A 19,185-nucleotide genomic window follows, 5' to 3' on the forward strand; every position below is an offset into this window, starting at 1 on the left:
AGCTTCCAGTTTCAATTTTTACTTCTTCCCTGTTCAGATAAAGCTCTTTCTTTGGTATAAGGAGGGCTGGATAATTGCATATAATTGGATTTAACAGTTCACTGACCTTGTGGTCAGACTATCCTGTCCTGACAATAGCAGGCTTGGGAAAGTGTTTGTGTCTGTGTGTGCATGCGTGAGTGCGTCCGTGCGCATGCGTGTGTGCGTGCATCCGCTTCTGGTGTTTGAGTCGATCATCCAGCCGGGGCATATTACAGTACCAGTATGACCGCTGTTGCTCTGTTGTCACCAGTTCACCATTGCATCCTTTAGTCTGATGAGCCCACAGTGCTTCTAGGCCATGTTAGTTTGCTCAGCCCACAGGGCTTCTAGACCATGTTGGCTTGCTCAGCCCACAGGGCTTCTAGGCCATGTTAGCTTGCTCAGCCCACAGTGCTTCTAGACCATGTTAGCTTGCTCAGCCCACAGTGCTTCTAGACCATGTTAGCTTGCTCAGCCCACAGTGCTTCTAGACCATGTTAGCTTGCTCAGCCCACAGGGCTTCTAGACCATGTTAGCTTGCTCAGCCCACAGTCATTCTGGGCCATGTTAGCTTGCTCAGCCAACAGTGCTTCTAGACCATGTTAGTTTGCTCAGCGACACAGGGCTTCTAGACCATGTTAGCTTGCTCAGCCCACAGTGCTTCTAGACCATGTTAGCTTGCTCAGCCCACAGGGCATCTAGACCATGTTAGCTCACGCAGCCCACAGGGCATCTAGACCATATTAGCTCACGCAGCCCACAGGGCATCTAGACCATGTTAGCTCACGCAGCCCACAGGGCTTCTAGACCATGTTAGCTCGCTCAGCCCACAGGGCATCTAGACCATATTAGCTCGCTCAGCCCACAGGGCATCTAGACCATATTAGCTCGCTCAGCCCACAGGGCATCTAGACCATGTTAGCTCGCTCAGCCCACAGGGCATCTAGACCATATTAGCTCGCTCAGCCCACAGGGCATCTAGACCATGTTAGCTCGCTCAGCCCACAGGGCATCTAGACCATATTAGCTCGCTCAGCCCACAGGGCATCTAGACCATGTTAGCTCGCTCAGCCCACAGGGCATCTAGACCATATTAGCTCGCTCAGCCCACAGGGCATCTAGACCATATTAGCTCGCTCAGCCCACAGGGCATCTAGACCATGTTAGCTCGCTCAGCCCACAGGGCATCTAGACCATATTAGCTCGCTCAGCCCACAGGGCATCTAGACCATGTTAGCTCGCTCAGCCCACAGGGCATCTAGACCATATTAGCTCGCTCAGCCCACAGGGCATCTAGACCATGTTAGCTCGCTCAGCCCACAGGGCATCTAGACCATATTAGCTCGCTCAGCCCACAGGGCATCTAGACCATGTTAGCTCGCTCAGCCCACAGGGCATCTAGACCATATTAGCTCGCTCAGCCCACAGGGCATCTAGACCATGTTAGCTCGCTCAGCCCACAGGGCATCTAGACCATATTAGCTCGCTCAGCCCACAGGGCATCTAGACCATGTTAGCTCGCTCAGCCCACAGGGCATCTAGACCATATTAGCTCGCTCAGCCCACAGGGCATCTAGACCATATTAGCTCGCTCAGCCCACAGGGCATCTAGACCATGTTAGCTCGCTCAGCCCACAGGGCATCTAGACCATATTAGCTCGCTCAGCCCACAGGGCATCTAGACCATATTAGCTCGCTCAGCCCACAGGGCATCTAGACCATGTTAGCTCGCTCAGCCCACAGGGCATCTAGACCATGTTAGCTCGCTCAGCCCACAGGGCATCTAGACCATATTAGCTCGCTCAGCCCACAGGGCATCTAGACCATATTAGCTCGCTCAGCCCACAGGGCATCTAGACCATATTAGCTCGCTCAGCCCACAGGGCATCTAGACCATATTAGCTCGCTCAGCCCACAGGGCATCTAGACCATGTTAGCTCGCTCAGCCCACAGGGCATCTAGACCATATTAGCTCGCTCAGCCCACAGGGCATCTAGACCATATTAGCTCGCTCAGCCCACAGGGCATCTAGACCATGTTAGCTCGCTCAGCCCACAGGGCATCTAGACCATGTTAGCTTTCTCCCTCGCTCTCATTTATCATCACCACGTATCTCTGTGCTCTCAGTTGAAGACTTAACTGAAATTCCTACTAGCCAGGACGCATGAGTGAAGTCATTCAAAGATGCATGTAAAGGAGGGTTGAGGGGTTTCCTGAAGTATAAAGACCCTCTAAAGCTTGAGGTGATATTCATTATACTGAATAATCACAACCCAGCATTTCTGTGGTTATGCCATACCAATCTTTCAGTTGGCTGTTGCTCTTTAAAATGAGATCAGGACAGAAGGGGCAGTACCTCTAGTACAGTATGAGATCAGGACAGAAGTAGGTACCTCTGGTACAGAATGGGTTAAGACAGAAGAGTAAGTACATCCTCTAGTACAGTATGAGATCAGGACAGAAGTAGGTACCGCTAGTACAGAATGGGAAGGGGACAAGAGTAGGTGCCTCCTCTAGTACAGTATGAGATCAGGACAGAAGATTATGTTAGCTTGCTCCTCTAGTACAGTATGAGATCAGGACAGAGGAGTAGGTGCCTCCTCTAGTACAGTATGAGATCAGGATAGGAGAGTAGGTACCTCTTCTAGTACAGTATGAGATCCGGACAGAAGAGTAGGTACCTCCAGTACAGTATGACATCAGGTCAGAAGAGTAGGTACCTCTTCTAGTACAGTATGACATCAGGACAGAAGAGTAGGTACCTCCTCTAGTACAGTATGAGATCAGGACAGAGGAGTAGGTGCCTCCTCTAGTACAGTATGAGATCAGGACAGAGGAGTAGGTGCCTCCTCTAGTACAGTATGAGATCAGGACAGAGGAGTAGGTGCCTCCTCTAGTACAGTATGAGATCAGGACAGAGGAGTAGGTACCTCCTCTAGTACAGTATGAGATCAGGACAGAAGAGTAAGTACTTCTAGTACAGTATGACATCAGGACAGAAGAGTAGGTACCTCTTCTAGTACAGTATGACATCAGGACAGAAGAGTAGGTGCCTCCTTTAGTACAGTATGAGATCAGGACAGAAGAGTAAGTACTTCTAGTACAGTATGAGATCAGGACAGAAGAGTAGGTACCTCTAGTACAGAATGGAGTAGGGACAGAAGAGTAGGTACATCGTTTAGTACAGTATGAGATCAGGACAGAAGTAGGTACCTCTAGTACAGTATGAGATCAGGACAGAAGAGTAGGTACCTCTAGTACAGTATGAGAACAGGACAGAAGAGTAAGTACCTTTAGTACAGTATGAGATAAGCAGAACTTGCTGGTGGGAGGAGCTATTGGAGAATGGGCTCACTGTAATGGCTGGAATGTAAAATGGAACGGTATTAATGCCCCCCCTCCCCCACAGTCATGTGCTGGACACTGTGCCAAGAGCTGGTGACACAGGAAGAGCCATGTTCCTCTGATCTCGTGCCAGTGCTCACAGCGAGGTGGGGTGACGATTTGGGGGAGAGGGTGATACAGGATGGAACCCGGGGGCGGGACCAACACTTACCTTACACGGCGAGTGGGCAGACCCAATCATAGGCACCAAAGTGAAACACCACAAACAGATTTTTCAGCTGTCCCCATAGGAAACCACTTTGAAGAACCCTTTTTGGATTCACTGTAGAACACTTCCACAGAGGGTTCTACATGGAACCCGAATGGGTTCAACCTAGAACCAAAAAGGTTCTCCTATGGGGACAGCCAAAGAAGCCTCTCAGAACCCTTTTTCTAAGAGTGTACATCAAATATTCCCTTGACCGATGTCTCCTTTTGAAAATAAAAGTGAGAGAAACAAAAATAGTTTGATGAGCAGATTGTGAGTTTTTCTTAAAGCTCCATGGTGGCAGTTTAAAACAGCATGCCAGATCTATAGAGGAAGTTAGGACAGATGGCTCCATCGGACCGGCTAAACCCCTACCTGATTTAAAAGTCCCTTGACATGGGAGGAATAGCCAAAAGCATGGTGATTGTGGTGTGTGTGTGTGTGTGTGTGTGTGTGTGTGTGTGTGTGTGTGTGTGTGTGTGTGTGTGTGTGTGTGTGTGTGTGTGTGTGTGTGTGTGTGTGTGTGTGTGTGTGTGTGGATGTTTGTGCGTGTGTGTACCTGTACTGCCCCGAGCATTGGCAGAACACACACACACCCACATCAGGTGTGTTTGCGTGAATATGTAGTACACATGGTTGCCGCCACAAGAAGAGTGTGTTATTCTCTTGGGCTCCAGGGATGACAGACCTCAATCTGTTGTCTTTGGGAAGACATTTAAGGTCAAATAGAAGAGGCAACACATTTGTCTTGAAACCTGATGTCGAAAATCACAACCAGATATTAGGTTGATTACGATTCTGTTCATATTAGTTGATGGAAGTGGATAAGCAGTTGAAAACAGACAGTTCCATACACTTCGTTACCCATGTGAGACATACGACATACAGACATTTACATAGATTTAGATCTGTTCTCTCTGATTTAAAACGTACTAATGTACACTAAATGATTGCTAATAGACGGTTGTATATTTTCCAATCACCTAGGCCTCATCAGTCTCGTTAGCTGGAGAGTGGCTACACTGAAAGAATACATGGTTGTCAATGTGGGTTTAATGGCGCGTAGGATTCGTGGCAATATAAAAAGGATTTACCCCCCGAAGGCAATATTACAGCAGGGAGGTTTATGAAAGGGTACGGGTTTCTTTTTTTGACCTATACCTGCAATCTTTGCTCCGTTTCCACACCCAAAATTAACTGGGGGTTCAGAAATATCATTTGAATATCAAATGGATCCTAATTTAATGACTGTATTCTCTTATTTCTTTTTGGAACCTTTTAAAAAAAGCTAATCCTCATTGACTTTTCAGGGTAGGACACAGGGTAGGACACAGTATTAAGGGGTAGGACTATATATTAAGGGGATCACCTTTCTGAGACCTGGCCGTGTGGTGCCAGGACAACAACCTCCCCCTCAACGTGATCAAGACAAAGGAGATGATTGTGGACTACAGGAAAAGGAGGACCAAGCACGCCCCCATTCTCATCGACGGGGCTGTAGTGGAGCAGGTTGAGAGCTTCAAGTTCCTTGGTGTCCACATCTCCGACAAACTAACATGGTCCAAGCACACCAAGACAGTCGTGAAGAGGGCACGACAAAACCTATTCCCCCTCAGGAAACTGAAAAGATTTGGCATGGGTCTTCAGATCCTCAAAAGGTTCTACAGCTGCACCATCGAGAGCATCCTGACAGGTTGCATCACTGCTTGGTATGGCAACTGCTCGGCCTCCAACCGCAAGGCACTACAGAGGATAATGTATACGGCCCAGTAGATCACTGGGGCCATGCATCCTGCCATCCAGGCAGTGTCAAAGGAAGGCCCTAAAAATTGTCAAAGACTCCAGCCACCCTAGTCATAGACTGTTCTCTCTTCTACCGCATGGCCAGCGGTACCGGAGTGCCAGGTCTAGGTCCAAGAGGCTTCTAAACAGCTTCTACCCCCAAGCCATAAGACTCCTGAACATTTAATCAAATGGCTACCCAGACTATTTGCATTTTCCCCTAGCAAGACCTCCTGTCTACAGGGGCAAGACCTCAACCAGTCAAATGGCTTCCAGAGAAATGTTTGGTTATATGGGTTTCCATCGCATTTTCAACACTACTGATGGTTTTGTCACAAAAACTGTTGCTGTGTGTATTCCCCCTCAAGCCGATACCACAATGACCCTCAAGGAACTACAATGGACTTTATGCAAACTAGAAACCACATCACCTGAGGCCGCATTTATTGTAGCTGGAGATTTTAACAAAGCAAATTTGAGGAAAACACTATAGAAGTTCTATCAACACATTGACTGTAGTACTCGCTTAGGAAATACACTACACCCGATCCCAAGGACTGTGAGCTCTCGTTCTCTGTGGTTGACGTGAGTAAGACATTTAAGCGTGTTAACCCTTGCAAGGCTGCCGGCCCAGACAGCATCCCTAGCCGCGTTCTCAGATCTTGTGCACACCATCTGGCTGGACTGTTTACAGATTCAATCTCTCCCTCTAGCAGTCTGCTGTCCCCACTTGCTTCAACATGTCCACCATTGTTCCTGTACCCAAGAAAGCAAAGGTAATTGAACTAAATTCATCATGAAGTGTTTTGAGAGGCTAGTTAAGGATCGTATCACCTCTACCTTACCTGACACCCTCCAGGGATGGGCAATTCCAGTCCTCAGGGGCCTGATTGGTGTCACAGTTTTTCCACAGCTAACACACATCACTCCAATAATAAACGAATCATGATCTTCAGTTTAGAATGCAATTTGATTGATCAGCTGTGTTTGCTAGGGATGGAGAAAAAGTGTAACACCATTCAGGCCCCCGAGGACTGGAGTTGACCACCCCTGATCCACTTCAATTTGCTTACCGACCAAATAGATCCACAGACGATGCAATCTCAATACATACTGCCCTATCCCATCTGGACAAGAGGAATACCTATGTTAGAATGCTGTTCAGTGACTATAGCTCAGGCTTAAACACCATAGTACCCTCTGAGCTCATCATTATGCTTGTGGCCCTGGGTCTGAACCCCACCCTGTGCAACTGGGTCCTGGACTTCCTGATAGGCCACCCCCAGGTGGTGAAGGTAGGAAACAACAACTCCACTTCGCTTATTCTCAACACCCCCTCCTGTACTCCCTGTTCACTCATCATTGCGTGGCCACGCACGCCTCCAACTCAATCATCAAGTTTGAAGACGACACAACAGTAGTAGGCCTGATTACCAACAATGACGAGACGGCTTACAGGGAGGAGGTGAGGGCCTTTGGAGTGTGGTGCCAGGAAAATAACCTCTCCCTCAACGTCAACAAAACATAGTAGCTGATCGTGGACTTCAAGAAACAGCAGAGGGAAACCGCCCCTTTCCACATCGACAGGACCGCAGTGGAGAAGGGGAAAAGCTTTAAGTTCTTTTGTGTACACGTCACTGACAATCTGAAGTGGTCCAACCACACAGACAGTGTGGTGAAGAAGACACAACAGCGCCTCTTCAACCTCAGGAGCCTGAAGAAATTCAGCTTGGCCCCTAAGACCCTCAGAAGCTTTTACAGATGCACAATTGAGAGCATCCTGTCGGGCTGTATCACCGCCTGGTACGGCAACTACACCGCCCACAACCGCAGGGCTCTCCAGAGGGTGGTGCAGTCTGTCCAACGCATCACTGGGGGCACACTGCCTACCCTACAGGACACCTACAGAACCCAATGTCACAGGAAGGCCAAAAAGATCATCAAGGACATCAACCACACGAGCCACCGCTTGGGACAATTGGGACCGAAAGACTGAAAAACAGCTTCTATCATCCGGCCACTCAACCCTGCACCTTAAAGGCTGCTGCACTATATACATAGACATGGAATCATAATGGAACACTATTAAAAATGTTTACATACTACTTTACTCATTTCATATGTATTTACCATTTTCTATTCTATTGTATTTAGTCAATGCAACTCCGACATTGCTCGTCCTAATAGTTATATATTTCTTAATTCTATTCTTTTACTTTTAGATGTGTATATTGTTGTGAATGGTTAGATACTACTGCACTGTTGGAACTTGGAATACAAGCATTCCGCTACACCCACAATAACATCTGCTAATTATGTGTATGTGACCAATTAAATGTGATTTGAATTTGATTTGTTAACGTTATAGAGCAAATGTGCCCACTCTGGTCTTGGCAACAGCTCGCAGATGCAGTGCGGGTAGGCTACCTACTGTACATTTTCATATTATGATGGATACGAGTGATATTTTATTTGTCAAATGGAAGCCAAGAATCGATCATCATGTCACCAGAATAAGACCCTTAATATTTATTGGAAAGGAGCATCAAGCTCATCAACGTGCACTTTCACCACCCTGTAAAGTTCATTATAACATATCTGCAGCCTAACAAACTGCATGGTTTCCCAAGTCTTAGTGGGAGGACCACTCAACATTTCATCACATGACTCCAAGTTTCCTTCGATATGATGGTTATTATATTAGTAGTTGTGCATAAAGGCGATTCCACTGCAATTTCTCGCATAATTTATTTTACCAACACAAAAATATCCCACCATGTCGAGCAGACAAATTGTCTGTCGTTATTTGTGCAATTTGTACATTTGTACAAATGCCATGTAATGTTCAACTTAAGCCTGGTATAGCCTTTTTTCATGCTCCAGGTAATTCATCCTCATGAAATGGTTGGATGGAAACCTGGTTAATTATTAATCAAGTTAATAAATGGCTTTAGCTGGGCTTCAGGCAGGTGGGGGCGGTGGTGGGACAAGACACATATTGCATTGCTTTCTATTCCCGGAAAGCCCACTGGCTTTAACACACTTTGTATTCCCTTAGATATACCTAGGTTGTTCATTCAAAGATCGAGGTTCGGGCAGGTGATGGGACAAGACACATGTATACTGGCTGCACAGCCTGTTCAGGGAATGCCAGAAACCTCACTACCCCACACAGACACAGTTAAACACAACCGATAACATGTTATCACACCTCAGCACCCATTGTATTCCCTCAGATTTACCTATTCAGAAGCTCCGGCTTAGCTTTGCCATAGATGTTTGTCAGCGAGGCTCTTCTCGGGGCCCCTTCACATGTGAAATATGGTATATACCCAGTCAACCTGGCACAGACTATTTCACAGCACAGCAGCCCTGCTGCCTTGTACTTGTTGTTCAACATTGTCTAAATATTTGATTACAAGGTTCAGTACCGTTTAATTTTCTTGTGATCAACCCTGTCTGTTTTATTCTCTGGTTTTTCTCTTCCCTGCTCTAGAGTCTTTGTCTGGAGCCGACGTGGCAGATTCCCTGCTTCACTTTTCTTCTGCTATTTATTCAGTTTGTTTAATTACGCGGTTAGCATATTGAGATAACGAGAAACTACACGGCTTTTAGCTCAGGTGTAGAGGCTAAACAAGATGATTTTATGGACTCAGAAACAGTTTGAGGGAATGGGTAGCCCCTAGCAGAACATGCTGGGCTTTCATTTGACACATCTGCTCAAGAGTACAGTATGAAACAACGTAGATTCAGCTCTTGGCAGGAATGACCAATCAACTTCGCCATGATTGCACCGCTATAAGTAATTCACCTAGGTATTTAAGTACAAATACTTCCAGCTGGAGCATTAAGCCACCAGTTAGGGTTTACAGAGACACTATCTATCCCAGTAGCCTGGGTGTCACGCTAATTTCGACAGATATCCCATGGAGGGGGTGGGGGGGGGGGGGGGTGCTAAAAAATATGACTCTACCTGCCAGAAATTCTTTATAATTGCTTACTGCTTCATGTCTTTGGCTGCATCCTGAGCATTGAACTCTTTTCCATCCTTTCATAGGAAAATTAAACCATTGTGATAGGTAAGACAGATCTGTGTCTGTTGAAGTCACTGATACTGCAGCAACAGTTTATCAGAGCCTTTCTTCCTCAGTAGCAATACAGGGCATTGATTCTGCTACTGCGTTATTGATGCACATTATACAGTACTGTTAGGTACAATGGACAAGTCAGTCTGCAGCAAGACCTGACACGACCATTAGCTTTACTTGTATTCTCCAAAGTCTTGATGGATTTCTAGCATGAGCTGTACAGTGTCTTTCATGTGAGCAGAAGACTGACAGACTTTTCTGATATCTATTGCTTTGGTTCTGAACTTGACAGAGGTAAAAACAACTAGGTTGTCATCGTACATTTATATGGTTATTTTGAGATGATATAATCACATTGATGACTCGAAATAGACTTCGATTTCAGACGTCAGAAAAGGTCCTGGAGAACGTCGAGACATGCCTTCCTCTCGGGATGCTCGGAGCCGCAGCACACTGCTTAGACCACTGCACCAGATATAATACATGGAGACATATCAGGGTGGGTGAAACCAAAACATCAAAACATTATTTATAAATAGAGTTTCTATACATTCCGGCCATGATCCATATTCATGAATAAACCATATGGGCCGCTAAATTACCACTAGCACCGCCGCATGTTGTGTGCATGCAAGTGGAGCCCACAAACAGTGCTTCAAAGCATGTTTGTAAAAATAAATCAATTCAACACACCACGACACCACAAACTCACTATACTACAAACAAGCTTTGTACAGAATGTTCTTTGACGGAATCGATACAGAAATTCTGTACAAGCAAATCATACTGATTGAAGTACACAGGGAATTCCAGGCCTCGTGATAGATGATTGAGTTAATGTGTGGTGAATCTGTTCATAATTAACTAACGTTCTGCCAAAGACTCAACTTTCCCGAAGCAGCTGTGAATTCTGCGGGCTAATCGTGTTGATCCAACGCAATGAGGTAGATGCATTAAAATGTCATTGTAGTCGGAGGACATTAATTTCTCATTATTGTACATGTTCTGATGAGTACCTACCTGCTGTGCCCCACCTCTCAACAGGAGACCAGGAAGGAGCCACGCAGGGAAACCCCCTCAGTGTGGCATCCCGTTAGCATGAAACACGGTCGTTAGCATTCATCCAACGAAGGGAAGAGAACACACACAGCAGCGGAATGCTATTAGTATAAAGGAACACAATGTGCAAGTGGGAAAATGGAAAAGCAGGGAGAAATTATCTAAATTAAACATTAAGCATCAACAAACGCTCTGGGCTGTAGGGGTATTCACATTAACATCCCAAAGGATTATTGTTGTTTCGTAAGTGAAGCGATCTGAGCTTTAGCCCCAGCGGTTTGCAAAGTGTGGAGGCCGCCTGCTACCGGCGGCGGATGGTGAGATATTTTGGAGGAAGTACAATCATATAAACATTAATAAAGAACAGGGAGAAGAGAACACTGACTTAATAAAGCAAAGTCATTTAGAGCTAAAAGAGCTTCAGGAAGGGGAGGCTGATCATAAGTGGTGGAGAGGGAGAAAGATCAGACCGTTTTGTCTGGAACATACAGATGTTGGTTGGCATTCTGTTGCCTAATGGCTCACTTGAGAGGGGCCCTGCCTTCCTCCTCTTCTCTACACTGCGTCTTGTCTTCACGAGTTGGAGCTAAAGGCAGCTAGAGAGTCATCACCGGAAAAGGATAAGAGATAAAGACAGAGGGAGTGAACGTAAGAAAAATAGAAAGATAGATAGATAGAAAGAAACCCGCCTTGGGTTGGAACCAGCCTCCGTCTTTCAGCTGGGCTTATTGGTCTAGTTGTGTCACATTTGGAATCCCTGGCACTCCAAAGCGGTTGTGAATGGAAGCGGATGACATTGGGTGTTTGCTATTGGATGAGATGAATCAGTGAACATTTTTATGGGAAAGGAGGGTGAAAGTGGAGGGCAAAGGGTCAGTAGTGACGGATAACCTGGAAGAGAGGGTGCCAGCACTCATAGAGATGTATGACTCATTTGACCACATACAGAGAGGAAATAGAGGGCTTTTTTTATTATTATTATTGGTTCTACAAAATATGAAATTGTGAATCCTGGCATAGGAGCAGAATGGGAGGGAAAATAAAGAAAATGGCCGACACAGGATACAGTGAACTTGCGCTATACTGTAAGGTATTCTTGGCTTGAGTAGAGGGTAATGTGTTGAGCCCCTACAGTACTGGATTCTGGATTAGATCTCCCTTATATGTTTAGTCATAGGTAATGTTTAGAACCTTTATGCAGTAGTGATTAACTAGGATGCACAGCTGGTTGTTGTGTGAGCAGTTTTAATGTATCTGATATTTGCTAGATCTACTGCCTTTGGGACAATGGGACAAAAATGGTAACATACAGAAAAAGGCAGAAATTACCCACATAGTGGAACACATCACACAGCGGTTAGTATTTTCATCTTGTAGAAAGTAAACGACTCATCGGAGAGTGTGTGCAGGCCTACGTTCGGTGTTGAAGTGTATATTGGCTGAAAATGTTCAGTCTCTTTCAGTCTGAGGTGATGCTTTGAAGTCAGAAACAAAGATATCACGGTCCATTTAGCCTCTCCGTGTTAGCACTGGTAACAGTTGAAAGTGCTGTAGCCGAGATACTGTTTTACCATATGGAGATTCCGCTTATTTATCAACTGCTTAATTAAGATGAAACAGAAGCAGTTCAAATCTCTACTCCCTGCCAATCTCCAGGAGTATCCCATTAATTCTGCAAATGTATCGCAGACAAATTAGCTGTGTGTTTTTAATGAACAAAATGTGCGAGATGGATATTAATCACTGAACTCTATGTAATTAATTTTCTAAAGAAACATGATTTCTTTATGATTTTTAACCCGAGGAACAGGGAAAAAACAGACGTGTGTATATGCATGAGTGCGTGTGCGCACATACACACACACCACACACACACACACTTTAATGCATTAAGGAGTCTACATTTGGAATGTGGATTTTCTTTTGCCGTTTCCTCTCTTCAGTCTCTCTCTACTGAGAGCTCACATCTACCCTGTATCGCACCAGTTGGAAAGTATTTAATTTCACGTTTCCAAACAACTGTGTTTTGATGGATGATGCGCTATAGCAAGCAGTTAGTGGTAGACTACATGGCCAAAAGTATGTGGACAGCTGATTGTCTCATTCCAAAATAATGGGCCTTAATATGGAGTTGCTTCCACTCTTCTGGGAAGGCTTCCCACTAGATGTTTGAACATTGCTGCAGGGACTTGCTTCCATTCAGCCTCAAGAGCATTAGTTTGGGCAATGATGTTGGGCGATTAGGCATTCCAATTTATGCCAAAGGTGTTCGATGGGGTTGAGGTAAGGCTCTGTGCAGGCCATTCAAGTTCTTCCATCTCGATAAACCTTTTCTGTATGGACCTCGCTTTGTGCACGGGGCATTCTCATGCTGAAACAGGAAAGGGCCTTCTCCAAACTGTTGCCACAAAGTTGGAAGCACAGAATCGTCTAGAATTTTATGCTGTAGAGTTAAGATTTCCCTTCACTGGAACTAAGGGGCCTAGCCTGACCCATGAAAAACAGCCCCAGACCATTATTCCAACTCCATCAAACTTTACAGATGGCACTATGCATTGGGGCAGGTAGCGTTCTCCTGGAATTCGCCAAACCCAGATTCGTTCTTTGGACTGCCAGATGGTGAAGCGTGATTCATCACTCCAGAAAATGCATTTCCACTGCTCCAGAGTCCAATGGTGGCGAGCTTTACACCACTCCAGCTAACACTTGGCATAGCACATAGTGATCTTAGGCTTGTGTGCAGCTGATCTGCCATGGAAATCAATTTCATAAAGCTCTCGACAAACAGTACTTGTGCTGATGTTGCTTCCAGAGGCAGTTTCGAACACTGTAATGAGTGTTGAAATCTAGGACAGTCGATTTTTACGCACTACACGCTTCAGCACTCGGTGGTCCCGTTCTGTGAGCTTGTGTGGCCTACTATTTTGTAGCAGAGCCGTTGTTTCTCTTAGACGTTTCCACTTCAAAATAACAGTTAACCAGGGCAGCTCCAACATTTCAAAAATCTGACGAACTGTCTTGTAGGAAAGGTGGCATCCTATGATGGTGCCATGTTCAAAGTCACTGAGCTCTTTAGTAAGGCCATTCTACTGTCAATGTTTATCTATGGAGAGAGCATGGCTGTGTGCTCAATTGTATATACCTGTCAGCAATGGGTGTGGCTGAAATTGCCGAATCCACTAATTTGAAGGGGTATCCATATACTTTTGAATACGTAGTGTAAGTCCCCATAGAGATTTAACACTAGAACCAATCAGCTTAAGGGCCTTGCCTAGGGTCAAGATTCCCAGGGATGCTAAATTCCCTTTCTTAGGTCAGTTAGGATCACCACTTTATTTTAAGAATGTAAAATGTCAGAATAATAGTAGAGAGAATGATTTATTTCAGCTTTAATTTCTTTCATCACATTCCCAGTGGGTCAGAAGTTTACATCCACTCAATTAGTATTTGGTAGCATTGCCTTTAAATTGTTTAACTCGGTTCAAATGTTTCGGGTAGCCTTCCACAAGCTTCCCACAATAAGTTGGGTGAATTTTGGCCCATTGCTCCTGACGGAGCTGGTGTAACTGAGTCAGGTTGTAGGCCTCCTTGCTCGCAAACGCTTTTTCAGTTCTGCCCACACATTTTCTATATGATTGAGGCCAGGGCTTTGTGATGGCCACTCGAAAACCTTGACTTTGTTGTCCTTAAAACCTGTTGGGGCTACAGGTTAGCAATGAACCCCGAGCCGGGATTGCTAACAAGGCTGGAAATTCAAAACATCAAAAATCTAATAATTTCAATTTCTCAAACAATCAACTATTTTACACAATTTAAATGATAAACATCTCCTTAATCTAACCACATTGTTCGATTTTCAAAGAGGCTTTACGGCAAAAGCATAAAGTTAGATTATGTTAGGACAGTACATAGCCACAAAAGTACAAACATCCATTTTCAATTCAAGGTCAGGCGTCACCAAAAGCAGAAACCAGCTTGAATTATGCACTAACTTTTGTCAATCTCCATCAGATGACACTCCTAGGACATTATGTTATACAATACATGCATTTTTTGTTCCATCAAGTTCATATTTATATCCAAAAACAGCATTTTACAGTAGCGTGAAATTCAGATTTTTTTCTTCTCTGAAATGCTTCCGGTGAACATAACAAAATTACTATTCGAAAACATTGGTAAATTATAATATTGTCATTCAAAGAATAATATATTATCATCTCGTAATTGCTACCGAATGGCCAGATCTCAAAATAACTTTACTGGGAAATCACATTTTGCAATAAACGGGGTGCTATGCTAAGAACAACAGGCTATGCTATACAGTTTGCATCATCTAAAATCGATAATAACATTGTAAATATCCCCTTACCTTTGATTATCTCCATCAGAAGGCAGGCATCCCAGGTCCGGAAGGCATCCCAGGTCCGGAACAAATGTGGTTTCTTTTGACAAAGTTCATAATTTATGTCCAAATAACACCAAGTACTTAGCGTTCATTATGCTCCCACAAAACGTGGTGGGGGGACTGTAAAATCACGCCGAAAAGCTAAAAAAACCTAGTAAATAATCTATTTATGTTCGTTCAAACATGTCAAATGTTGTTTAGCATTAATCTTTTGGTCCATTTTTAACGTTAAACATCAGTAATATTTTCACACAACCTATCCTATGTCTAGATAAACAATGAAGACAAAACTCACGTTTCTCAGATTTATGCGCAGGCGCAAAAAAATGAAGTGATGACATGTCAACTTCCTTGGATTCTAATTTGCTCTCTGTTTATCATAGACGCTTCAAACAACTTTATAAAGATCGTTGACATCTAGTGGAAGCCGTAGGTGTTGCGAAATGAATCCTTTCTCACTATGGTATCTATAAAACAATGACACTAAATAGTACAGTCACAAAATTCACATTTTTTTTATCTATTTTTCACAGGTTTTTGCCTGCAATATGAGTTTTGTTATACTTACAGACACCATTCAAACTGTTTTAGAAAATTCAGAGTGTTTTCTATCCGAATGTGTTAATAATATGCATATCCTAGCTTCTGAGTTGGTGTAGGAGGCAGTTAAAAATGGGCACATCTTTTTTTCAAAATGTCTCAATACTGCCCCCGAGCCCCAACAGGTTAAGCCATTTTGCCACAACTTTGGAAGTATGCTTGGGGTCATTGTCCATTTGGAAGACCCATTTGCGACCAAGCTTTAACTTCCTGACTGATGTCTTGAGATGTTGCTTCAATATATCCACATCCTTTTCCCGCCTCATTTTGCCATCTATTTTGTGAAGTGCACCAGTCCCTCCTGCAGCAAAGAACCCACACAACATGATGCTGCCACCCCCGTGCTTCACGGTTGGGATGGTGTTCTTCAGCTTGCAAGCCTTCCCCTTTTACCTCCAAACATAACGATGGTCATTATGGCCAAACAGTTCTATTTTTGTTTCATCAGACCAGAGGACACTGCTCCAAAAAGTATGATATTTGTCCCCATGTGCAGTTGCAAACCATAGTCTGGCTTTTTTATGCTGGTTTTGGAGCAGTGGCTTCTTCCTTGCTGAGCGGCATTTCAGGTTATGTCGATATAGGACTTGTTTTACTATGGATATATATACTTTTGTACCTGTTTCCTCCAGCATCTTCACAAGGTCCTTTGCTCTTGTTCTGGGATTGATTTGCACTTTTCGCAACAAAGTACGTTCATCTCTAGGAGACAGAACGCGTCTCCATCCTGAGCGGTATGATGGCTGCGTGGTCCCATGGTGTTTATACTTGCGTACTATTGTTTGTAAAGATGAACGTGGTACCTTCAGGCATTTGGAAATTGCTCCCAAGGATGAACCAGACTTGTGTAGGTCTACACATTTTTTTCTGAGGTCTTGGCTGATTTCTTTGGATTTTCCCATGATGTCAAGTAAAGAGTCACTGAGTTTGAAGGTAGGCATTGAAATACATTCACAGGTACACCTCCAATTGACTCAAATGATGTCAATTAGCCTATCAGAAGGTTCTAAAACCATGACATAATTTTCTGGAATTTTCAAAGCTGTTTAAAGGCACAGTCAACTTAGTGTATGTAAACTTCTGACCCACTGGAATTGTGATACAGTGAATTATAAGTGAAAAAATCTGTCTGTAAACAATTGTTGGAAATATTACTTGTATCATGCAGAAAGTAGATGTCCTAACCGACTTGCCAAAACTATAGTTTGCAACAAACAAAAAAAATTGTGGCGTGGTTGAAAACGAGTTTTAATGACTCCAACCTAAGTGTATGTAAACTTCCGACTTCAACTCTCTCTATATATATAGTGATGTACATAGTGATATAGAGTATATATGCTGTACATTCGGAAAGTATTCAGACCCAGTGACGTTTTCCACATTTTGTTTGTGACGATCGTCGTAAGGAGTAGACCAAGGTGCAGCGTGTTGAGTGCTCATGATAAATATTTATTTTAACTCAGAACTCTAAAGCAAAATAACAAACAAACGGAAAACGAACGTCACCTTCTGCAGGTTTTACAGAGCTGTGCAAAAACCAGATCCCACAACTGGGATGGTCCATTTGTGCCATGGACCATCCCTACAGGCTTCTTGCCATAGATTATCCCTACAGGCTCTGGGCCATGGATCATCACTGGAGGCTTCGTACGCGGAGCCGGAATAGGTCTCACCGGACTAGGGAACGTCGCTGGAGGCTCCGGACTGGGGAACATCGCTGAGAGTTCTGGACTAGGGAACGTCGCTGGAGGCCGTGTGCGCAGAGCAGGCACAGGGTATACTGGGCCTTGGAGGTGCACTGGAGGTCTGGAGCTTATGACTGGCACAACCCATCCTGGCTGGATATTTACTTTAGTCCGGCAAGGGCGGGTCGCTGGCACAGGACGAACTGGGCTGTGCAGGCGCACTGGCGACACAGTGCATAGAACTGACGCAGGATATACTGGGCCATGGAGGCGCACTGGAGGTCTGGAGCTTATGACTGGCACAACTCGTCCTGGCTGGATACCCCCCATAGCCCGGCAAGCGCGGGGCGTTGGAACAGGTCGCACAGGTTTGTGCTGGCGAACTGGGGGTACCATGCATAGAGCTGGCACAGGATAACCTGGGCCGAAGAGACGCACCGGAGACCAGGAACGCTGCCAACTCTAGCACGGCAACTGTGGAAAGCTTGCACCGAGCACACCGGGCTGTAGCTGCGCACTGGCGACACAGTGCGCATCCCCACATAACACGGTGTATGTTCGATCACTCGCTCCCCACGGTAAGCACGGGGAGTTGGCTCAGGTCTCCAACCTGACTCTGCCAATCTCCCCATGTGCCCCCCCAAAAAAATATTTGCCTCGTGGTTGGTATAGTGCCTCATAATAACGCCGCTCTGCTCTTGCTGCCTCAATCTCCTCCCTCGGGTGGAGATACTCCCCAGCCTGACTCCCAGGTCCTTTCCCATCCAGAATCTCCTCCCATGTCCAGTTGTCCTGACCACGCTGCTTGATCCTTTTGTGGTGAGATCTTCTGTGACAATCGTTGTAAGGTGTAGACCAAGGTGCAACGTGTTGAGTGCTCATGATAAATATTTATTTTAACTCAGAACACTAAAGCAAAATAACAAACAAACAGAACACGAACGTCACGTTCTGCAGGCTTTACAGAGCTGTGCAAAAACAAGATCCCACAACTGAAAGTGGAAAAAAAAAATACTTAAGTATGATCTCCAATTAGAGACAACGAGGACCAGCTGACTCTAATTGGAGATCATCCCAAACAAACCAACATAGCAATACAAAAACTAGAACCTAACAATGTAGAAATAGAAAACATAGAATAAACATAGAAATACAACATCTAGAATGCCCACCCAAATCACACCCTGACCTAACCAAAATAGAGAAAATAAACGGCAATCTAAGGTCAGGGCGTGACATTGTTACATTACAGCCTTATACTAAAATTGATGAAATTGTTTTTTCCCATCAATCTACAGACAATACTCCATAATGACAAAGCAAAAACAAGTTTTTAGATTTTTTTTGCAAATATATTAAAAATAACAAACTGAAATATCACATTTACGTAAGTATTCAGACCCTTTACTGAGTACTTTACTGAAGCACCTTTGGCAGCGAATACAGCCTTGAATCTTCTTGGGTATGATTCTACAGCTTGGCACACCTGTATTTGTGTAGTTTTTCTCATTCCTCTCAGCAAATCCTCTCAAGCTCTGTCAGGTTGGATGTGGAGAGTTGCTGCACAGCTATTTTCAGGTCTCTCCAGAGATGTTTGATCGGGTTCAAGTCCGGGCTCTGGGTGGGCCACTCAAGGACATTCAGAGACTTGTCTCTAAGCCACTCCTGCGTTGTCTTGGCTGTGTGCTTAGGGTCGTTGTCCTGTTGGAAGGTGAACCTTCGCCCCAGTCTGAGGTCCTCTCTGGAGCAGGTTTTCATCAAGGATCTCTCTGTACTTTGTTCCGTTCATCTTTCCCTCGATCCTGATTAGTCTCCCAGTCCCTGCCGCTGAAAAACATCTTTCACCATGTTTCACCATAGGGATGGTGCCAGGTTTCCTCCAGACGTGACGCTTGGCATTCAGGCCAAAGAGTTTAATCTTGGTTTCATCAGACCAGAGAATCTTGTTTCTCA

The 19,185-nt window shown here is 44.7% G+C and overlaps 1 protein-coding gene across 9 annotated transcripts in view; it reads left to right on the forward strand.

The window, feature by feature from the left end:
• The window catches only part of LOC106608688 (neurexin-2), a 1,074,993-nt gene that overhangs the window by 246,177 nt on the left and 809,631 nt on the right, over window positions 1-19,185 (forward strand). The gene's annotated exons all lie outside the window — the stretch shown is intronic.

Source organism: Salmo salar, chromosome 07 (genome assembly GCF_965601325.2).
Source record: "Salmo salar chromosome 07, fSalSal1, whole genome shotgun sequence".
Taxonomy (NCBI): domain Eukaryota; kingdom Metazoa; phylum Chordata; class Actinopteri; order Salmoniformes; family Salmonidae; genus Salmo; species Salmo salar.